General features: G+C 37.9%; 2 long non-coding RNA genes across 3 annotated transcripts in view; one reads left to right on the top strand and one right to left on the bottom strand.

The window, feature by feature from the left end:
• Positions 1–2,692, top strand: part of LOC147752751 (uncharacterized) — an 18,028-nt gene extending 15,336 nt beyond the window's left edge. The window contains exon 2 of the long non-coding RNA XR_015313247.1: positions 85–2,692. This is a non-coding gene — a long non-coding RNA (uncharacterized LOC147752751). The remainder of the gene's footprint in view (positions 1–84) is intronic.
• A 3,577-nt stretch (positions 2,693–6,269) lies between these two features.
• Positions 6,270–9,586, bottom strand: part of LOC111265924 (uncharacterized) — a 30,047-nt gene continuing 26,730 nt past the window's right edge. Inside the window, exons 4-5 of one of the 2 annotated variants that reach the window (XR_002683755.2) lie at positions 7,320–7,548; positions 6,270–6,867 (exon numbers count right to left, since the gene is read on the bottom strand). This is a non-coding gene — a long non-coding RNA (uncharacterized LOC111265924). The other variant, XR_002683754.1, reaches the window with a different exon arrangement.

Below are 9,586 nucleotides of genomic sequence, written 5' to 3'. Positions count from 1 at the left end.
TTTAGCCAAATAAAATTCGATCTTAGATTATAAAGCCGAACTTATAGGTGAAAATCTAATGTTTGGAAAATTCTGCCTTTCCAGGTGAGTAACGAAACTTTGCTTATTAAGTGATATCAACGGGTCATCGATTTGACTCATAAGAGAGTACAAGTTTTGCAACTAGTCGGCTTCCTTCTACCGTTTTGTAATTGAAGATAACTCAGCCCTTGCTTGCAAGAGAGTAACATCTTCATGATGTCCAATATAGGCTACCAGGAATGTACAATATAATACTATATGAAACAAGATACTTTATTCACTGCAGTGCACCTATTAGATAGTACTTATTGATAGCCAATTTGTCGCGGCAATGTTCTGTGGCACATACGCCCGTGACATGTTTAAGTATATGATGAACGATTAAAAACGCTCATATTGCAGCGGGAGCCTCTGGTGATGAGACCAAGTACATATATGCGGCATGACTCCAACAAAAAAATGATTAAAGAAGTGCAGAGAGAAAGCTACTTGGAGAATTGTTAAAGGTACTGAGATCGTTTATGGCGACATGCTGAATTATGATATCGAGGTTACTCAATCGTTACTGCGAGAAGGAAAAAACGCTTAAAGCACGGTTATAACATAGTGCCTTTAAAATAGGATCCGTGCTTCTTGTAGATCTAGCTAAGTAGGTATATTTAAACAATCACTGGCGGAGTTCAAAGATAAAGCAAGCAGTGATCGCCTACACCGTTATTTGTAATTAAAAATTAACTCTGTAATAGTATATTCAAAGAGGACGTGTATCAGTCTTAAGTACGGAAAATGTTTGACCCAAAGTAAGTGTTTATTCTCTAAATGCATTGAAGTGTCTATTCTCTAAATTCTCTAAATTTGCATACGCACCGTGAAGGATATTTAGATCAACAATAGCACCGACACCACCTATCTGATTTATCTGTTAGATTATTAAAACTACCAAACTAAGGTAAAACCAATTGCTTCATACTCTGAAACAGTGTAGAAATCTCGATGAAAGCTGTTCCTTTTCACCGCTAAGCCAGCTACCGTATTTCCTATATGGACGTACAATCGATGCTTTCTTATTATTACTTCTCTTTTTTTAGATGATTCAATTAGTGGGATGCAAGACCATTATTCTGTCAACGCCTTTGTTAACCAGTCTTATCCTTAAAGACACAGTCGAATGCACATGATAGAATGTATAGATAATAACAATACTATCTGGAACCATTTGTATACTAGACTTATATTAAAAACTGCAAAATTTGTCTTCAAAAGTAAATCTTGTGCATATTATCACCCAAACCTATTATTTTATCCAAACTTTTTATTTAAACGCTTTATCCAAACTTACTGATTGTAGCCGTTGGTATGTGTGCAAACTAGCAGATGGTTTGGATGTTCCAGACAGCTTCAATTCAGAGTGATAACGATATATAGGCAATCTATGGGGCAGTCGATCGGACCTAAATTTTAGCTGAGTTATATATATATAACTATATATATATATATATATATATATATATATATATATATATAGTAAGGCCGTCGTCTGTGTGAAAAGCGAATTTATATTAGTTCTCCAGATGGCTGCATGGACCTGTCAACGAACATCGAAAGTATATATTTGCGCATACAGAATGTACGCACATGGCTTAATATGAGGCGTTTCAAGCATTTGTTAACATCAAATATGGTTGTTAAAGCACCACTTAATGCTATCTTCAAGGAACATTTATCCTGATAATGATTTTGTTTTAAAAAGCGGAAGATCATTATATCAGTGAAAAAAAAAATGTGCCTAGCATTTAAAAGTAATCAAAGTACCTATACAAAAACTTCGTGCCTTTTATATATATAGCTTAATGACTATCTATTTTTGTTCAGAATATTAGCCGATAAAGGATACCAGATTTGTTCAAACAAGCTTCTCATATACTAATGGACAGGCGTTTGCGATTAATAACGGGTCTTTAGAAATATTAACAGAAGCGTGAAATAGGCATTACAGGGCCGAAGTATTTCGAAGGGTGAAATAAAGTCAATCACAAAGCAACAAATAACACATTAGGTCTATAATTATTAAATCAGCCCAAGCAAAAATATTTTCCAAAATATTTCAACAATTTTTAGTTCTAGCTGTTTCCAAGTCGCTACTGCAAGACAAGCTGAACGAAAGTTAATCGGCCGGTGGGTGAACAAAGCCTGTGTACGAAGTTAACAAAATCACTGAGGATAAAAACTGGCACCGCGGTTCAGTAGTGAGGTCCGAACAACTTCGTCTTAACGTGCCAGTTTACGGAAATCAAAATCAGCGATATTTGTCCAATCTCATTAATAATAAGTTTTTTGAGTTACAAATGTTTATTCCATAACGGTTATTGATTGCAATATATCATTACTGTCTGTCGTACGATTTGACGAAGAAAACTGCGCGAGAGCTTTCCAGTAATGCTAAGACTATTATTACATAGAATTATTTGTCAAGTATATTCCGTTAAGAATCATATGATCTATTCACCTGTAACGTAACAATGCGTGACGGTGACCCAACATTGATTTTTATCTTAATCTAGTACTTTTACTGAATTTAAGTGGTACGGCGTATATACTGTGTTTTCTGTGTTCTTGCAATTGGCCAGATAACGAGAATATATTCGGATAAAAAGCGAAGGTTGTGACCATTTTTGGAGTGTGTTTGTGTTTCAGTATAAAGGGATTGCGTAGATGAACAATCAAACCATTTATAAAGAAAACACTTTAAATAGAAAATGCAGAAGCCTCTATTACGCTTTTCGTGTTTCGAATAGTGGGTGTATGTGATGACTCAGTCACATCAATTTCAAAGCCAAGTAATCTGGAAATAGTGTAGGCTTCTCTATAGGCGACTGTTTGCGATTTACTAGTTAACATAACACATCACTCAATAATTTAAATTAACACTAACGCTATTAATTAACTTATTGGTTCAGCTAATGTTAAGTTGGGTATATTGCAGACAGCGGCAAGTTTTTTTTGGAAAAAATAGACACTTAAATTCTTGGGGTATTCAATCTAAGATCTCGACCCGCTAATATGAAACCATATGAAGCCCATATTGATTACGCCCGCTTTTTTTCGAATACGGAATCTGGAATGTCTAAACTTGGGAATTTACATTTTAAAGAACACAGGTGCTATCGGTGATACAACTTTAAGCTACGGTCGGTTACTCGTAGATTTAAGACTGCTGTTTTTAATCAACTTTAACTAATCATGAACAACGGAGAGAAATTTAACTGTTTTTTTAAAATGTTTTCATCATACATCCGAAACGAGTTTTTTCTTCACCCTTTAACCGTCGTCCATTGTCAAAAGGGAATCATTAATTTATCTGGCGGATGCATGAGTATATTTAGGTAATCTACTTACTATTATCCCAAGTAAGATAATCTTATTGTCGTTCTTCAAGTCGCACAGTAATGGTATATTATATCACCTAATCCTTCCCCAGCCTCCATATCAGACATTAATACGTGACATAGAATTGTAATCGATACACGCGTGGGTGGCGTGTAAGCAATGCCCGGTTTTGTTTATCGCTTCTAGCGTTTAGTGGTTTTTTGTTTGCTAATGGCCAATGTTGTGTGCCGTTGAAACGTCTTCCCTTAACTCAAGACAGTCTATTATCATCGTTTTGCCCAGATTATAAAATTTCATCTCATGTTCGGACCCCAAAAATGGGGATATCGGTTGGCAAGGGACAGCATTTTCCACGCCTACCTTATTTACTATTTTCGGTGAATCCGCTAAAGCAGCCTTTTATATCTGTTTATCTCTCAATGAAGTCTCTATAGTTGTATAGCATGTTTATTATTTTTATATCTCCACTCCAAAAGTGATCTTCGGAAAATTCGAAAAGTCGAGTGATGTGCGCATTTCAGGCCAAAGATTTTTTTTCTTTTTTTAATTAGTAAGTCGCTTTTGTCTTTCAGCTATATAATTAGTGCCGTACATCGCATGCGTAGCTTGAGTTGTCTTGGCAGCCCTTTGAGCTCCGTAGAGAAACAAACAAAAGGTGATAAAAATGTCTTCTTTTATCATCAGGTATATTCATATTTAGAATTCAAATTAGAGATTCTGTGAGCCTAATATAATGACTCAAAAAAGCAAAGAAAAGAGGTTTTCAACGATATGTGGTACTGTATCATTAACACGAAGGCGAAGGTGAAGTTAGTGTGACTTACTTACCATTAGCTTGATAAAGAAACCTTTTAATGAAGTAATAAGAATGGTAATGACAAATATTTTAGGACTTTTAAACAGGAATACTACGTGTATTCCCGTAAAAAGTTCAGTATGAAGAATGTTGCAAGAGAGCTGCTAAATGCCACGATTTGTGAAACTCGCTACCAGTAAATCAGTTTCCAGTCATTCTCTTTTAGGAATGGGAACTGAGAAATATAGCAACCGGAAAATAATACACTCAATTAGCTCTAGTCTTCGAATCTCTAAAAGCTCGAGGAGAGCCAACAACTGGAACGGTTATAACGATGAAAACATGTTAGGCGTAAAAGACTTCCCCATGTTCGTCAATGGAGACAAGTGTGGAAACAAGACGGTCTTTCGTGTCAAAATTCAGGAATTTTTTTTATCTTAATCATTATCAGGAGCTTCACTATCAGAATCAATCTTGTGCAACTGCTCCGTTTTGAAAGTGTTCAGCGCATGAACAGCACGCGCTGTGGAATACTTTTTGCTCTGACTTTTCAGCAGATTTTTTTTATCTCTAGTGTAGGTTCAAATCTTTGCAGAAGTTCTTCGGTAATTGCTGCGCCATGGTTACAGATAGTATGCTAAAAGGTAGTATGACTTAATCCGCCAACAAAAAGAGACACAAAATCTTTATCAGTATAAAAAGTAATCTACGTAGATTCAAAGATCCTATCTGGATACTTATGTTGGGTTTCCACGCTTGCTGCTGGGTCTTAATTTTCACTATTTTTTCTCTAGTTACACTTTTAGTCGGACAAGGGCACATCGTGAAAAGTCTATTTCGTCATTTGACTCAGCTATAGGAAAGCGACCTGTCCAATCGGTGGCCATAAAAGCTTTTAGAAATTCGAGGATCAGAGTTAACTTATTACGAGAATAGCGTAGTAGGTTAACTTCTCATTAACTTTTCACTTATGCCACATGTTTCATATCTTGTGTGCTTTTCATTGCCGAACCTCTATTTATAAAAACCCGTGGTACACCGAAGGGAGCACCTATCGAACCATCTCTTGCAATCAACCGTTACCCTAGCTGGTCGCAGAGTCGTGACCTCTGGTGTTTCGTCTTCGCCTTTTAAACTTTCCCTTTCCAAAAGAAGACAGTAGGATATCAGTTAGTTAAAGCTCGCATTTAATCCTAATTCCAGCTTTCTTGCCACAAACTTACAGCTCGTTTCGTATATTTCGCAATAGAATATAACCATTTTTGCGATTTTATACTGACGGTACGTCTAAGATACATCGATTTCACGATCCTTTCGAACCTATCAACACTCATAATTTTCCTATATATAAATATAGGATAGAACAGCTTTTTAGATTTGTATAGATGTTTGTTCCTTATTTGTTTTTTTTAATTGTCCATACATATATATATATATATATTCGCCATCGACATTCTATGCTTGCCATTACGAAAATACCATAGGAAAACCATAGAGAATAACACTGACAATGTGACATCAGTGAGCTTTTGACGATGGCCTATCACCATAACCTTAAATAATGTAATTGGTGATTATATATAATGGATGCTGCAAAAACATCATTTTCGACGGATTATCAATCCGCCAGCGAAATTGCGGTCCTGTCAAAAAGGACAGTAATGGAATATTACTTTATAGCGAATGACACGTCAAACCCTACACCGGTAGCTTATTTAGAGAAGGTATAATAGTCCACATTTTCTTTATGGATATGTCACTTAAAAAGAGCGTCTGTATTCTATGGTATTTTTCCATTCATTGTGCTTTTTCACCAAGTAGATCTTCACCAAGTAAAAATTATCTCCGATGTTATCATCGACGACTGATGACAAACCAATACGATATTTTAACAATCTTAGCCGTAATCGGGAAATCAATTCTGAGTTTTAACCTATTTCATCAGAATTATGTCAAATAAGTCGATAGTGCAGTAAATAAAAGTGGCGATGCTTCCAACATAAGTTGGTATGTAAATTCAGAGAACAAGCAATCGTTTTTAACCTAAAACATCAGTCAGGGTTGATGACGTTGTTAACGTTGGGTCTTTCATTTATTTTTTAAAGCAAATTTTGACATCACAACTCATGATGGCCCATGTTATTTATCTTTAAGTAAAATTATGCATATTGCGAATAAAGTGTGAGTAGCTTAGTATAATATCGTAAGTTATACACATGTAGCTGTATATTTTTTAAAATATAAATCTTCATTTGGATAGTATTTAATGTAATCGCTATTCATTTCAGTACGTTTACGTATTTCTCCTGACTCATTGACCGAAGCGTCATTTTGCGGAACGATCGAACGCCGATTTTGATACCGCTCCGTCCTGATCTGTAAGATCGGCCGCTTTAAGCGCAAGTATGCTTTCATCCAGTCTCAGCAACATTACCAACACGAGCAGCAAGTGATTTTGCTTCGCGATCCGGTTCCGGATCGATTCGGGGGAACGATGTATGATGTCCTTTTGTGGAGACCTCTGATCTGCCGCTCTGACCCTTCTACCTTTTTTGACCATTTCAATTATTTACTGGACAGTTTGGGAGACGGTGAAGAAACGCATCTGAAATGACGCTAACAACGCCGAACGATAAAGGTGGCATCATTGATCGTCGACTCACCTGAAGTTTATTCAAATAATTCATGTGCAGTGTCAGGGAGCTTGATAGGTAGGCAGGAATATATAAGGAACTTTGTTGCTTCAATAACGCATCAAGCTGTTTAGCCTTGCCTTTAAATAATTACTAAATTCATAATGCTATAAGAAAGGAAAAAAGTTAGCAGCAGTCTTAGCATTTGCCAACAGGATATCTTCATGACCCACACGTGTGAGAAATTTTCTTGGTACTCGATCATTTGGACCAAGAAATACATACACGTTAGATATATGTGCAAATGCTAGGAAAGCCTACCTGAGAACGTAGTGTGAATATGCTAAACCCTAGCAGCTTGTTGAACGCGCTGTCCAGAACGGTGTTTCAAACTTAGAGGTTACTACTACGACTACGAGTGGGGCTGTTTATATCGTATTTGCCTGTGGCTGGCCACATTACATTTGCGCACAACTATTTACCGAATTCGTCTCTGCCCACTCCTCATGACTGCACACCAACTTCGGCCGACAGCGGTGATTGCGGCCTCGACGACGACGACGACAACGCTGTTGGCGCTTTGCCGGCATCGGCTGCGCTCGTGCTGAACTTTCGCATACAGATGCCCAATTGCAGCTACGCCGGCTAATGTCATTGCAACCTGGCTTCCATCTTATACCCGACAGACAAAGTCCATCCGTTCAACAACAACTAGAGATAGAGAAGCCAAGCAACACCATCGATAACCTTAGTAAACGTGAAAAAGAATACCCAAATCCCAGCAGAAATCGATTAGACGCTTGGAAAACTTTTAAATGTTTGAAGCACCGCTTGGACTGATCCATACGGCCAAAACGGTATCGTAATCAGTTGTTGTTGTTGCATTTTACTGCTGTCTGTGCTCACGCTATGATCTAGCTAGGAAAGGTACAATCGTCGACTTGTCGACAGCTGTTCAGCCTGTTGCTTGCAACGTCCTGGTATGCCATTAAAACGGCAGTAAACAAATACAGTGAGATATTTATTGTTTGCGATTATTTAAGAAAGAAAGATTGTACTAAAGCGCATGAGCGATTTCGAAAGCTATTGGTATCGATAGTTCATAACCATGAACATCACAAAGTGAATGAACTCGAAACACTATTGACATCTTATCGTCGAAGCCTTCCCTTAGTTTTTTTCACGCGTAATGCGTTTAGTGGCTTCTTGAGTAATACAATTATCTCGTGATCTATGTAGTGCACTACTCATTCAAGCGATAATTTCCGCGCGTTACTTGTCTTGGAAAACAAAATGCTACGTTCGCTAATATTTACAGTGTCCCCATGCACCATTTCTAGTATTTGTGGTGCACGTCAAACATGTCGGTACAGTGGAAACTGATTGAAATTGTGCTGTTCCTGTGACCAAGAAAGAAGTGTTTGACGAGGAAAAGCGCCATGAAAAGCGATGACCATCAAATGAAGCTGCGTAGTTGTGATAGTAATAGTAGAAGTTGAGCCATTGCGGAATCTCTACGCAATGAAAGGGTCTGTCGTATCTAGCAAGCGTGCACCGCACCGATGTGCCTCTGGTTTACAGAGATATGGCGTGGCTGCCAGAGAAGCGCATACAAAAGACCGGGATTGAATGTGTGGTGTACGCCGTTGATCTGCTGGGTCAATGGCAGTGGTACAGGTGTCCGATGGCTGTGTTTGTGCCAGTCTTAGTTCTGCTCCGAAGTGTTATGATGGTGAAAAGATGAGATGCTCAAGAAACTTTAGAGACGACTACCCCTGCAGCGGCTGTCGGGACTATCATGAGCGTTACACGATGTCGAAGCAGTGTGAGGGGAGGATAGCAAACTTGATGCAGGGCTGTATTCATGATTTGGTATACGAAGGCGGTGATTTTCATTGAAGTCAACGGCAGGATTTGTACCGAAAACAGTCTGGGTCCCACTCAGTAGAACAACGCACGTTTAATCTGATCTCTTTTGTCGTACCCGTTATTTGCGTATTCTAGTACAAGGTGATATATAGCTTGAACATTGTGATATGAGGCATTAAATCATTAGTGAACGTGTAAGTGCAACATACTCCTAAGTAGTGCCCTAATATGGATTTGCGCAAGGAAACAGGTACCCTGGAATGAGCGTCGTACATATCGTTTAAGGATTCGTTTTAAAGTATAGGAATTTCGATTTAAAACCCTGTAAGCACTATTTAGCAAAGACAACAGCTGCAACGCCTAATCGGGGCTTTTGCTTACTGGATGTTCATAACAATCCAAAGATGACGGCGCCTGTGTACAATCGATCAACAAGTATCCACAAGGGCTGGTCGCACCTAAACACCTTTACACTCAAAAGGGTTCGTCGCCTCAGGTTAGAATATCATCTTGTACGATTCGTCTCAGTCTAACCAATCGAACCAAATGCTGCAATTTGATTGCAGGTATAGACAGTAATAGGAAATCGGCTTCTAGCCTATAAGTAAAATGCTTTCATGCGAACTTTTATACGCAGGCGCCATATGCTCAGCTTAAATTGCCTACGTCTGATTTGCACAGTCGTTTATTAATGACCAAATTATAGACGGTTCAGATTACGGAGAAACGTGCGATACCTCAAGAATTACTTAAAACAACTTATCATTAGTCATACACATTAGAAATGTGTAACCCAAAAAAAGTAAAAAAAGAAAAGAAAAATAAGGGGCTGTGTCTTAAACTTACCGTCATGAGACATGATGATATATATATATATATT

The sequence above is a fragment of the Varroa jacobsoni genome, unplaced genomic scaffold, assembly GCF_002532875.2.
Source record: "Varroa jacobsoni isolate VJ856 unplaced genomic scaffold, vjacob_1.0 scaffold_1027, whole genome shotgun sequence".
In the NCBI taxonomy this organism is placed as follows: domain Eukaryota; kingdom Metazoa; phylum Arthropoda; class Arachnida; order Mesostigmata; family Varroidae; genus Varroa; species Varroa jacobsoni.
This window is presented reverse-complemented; position numbering and strand designations above follow the sequence as displayed.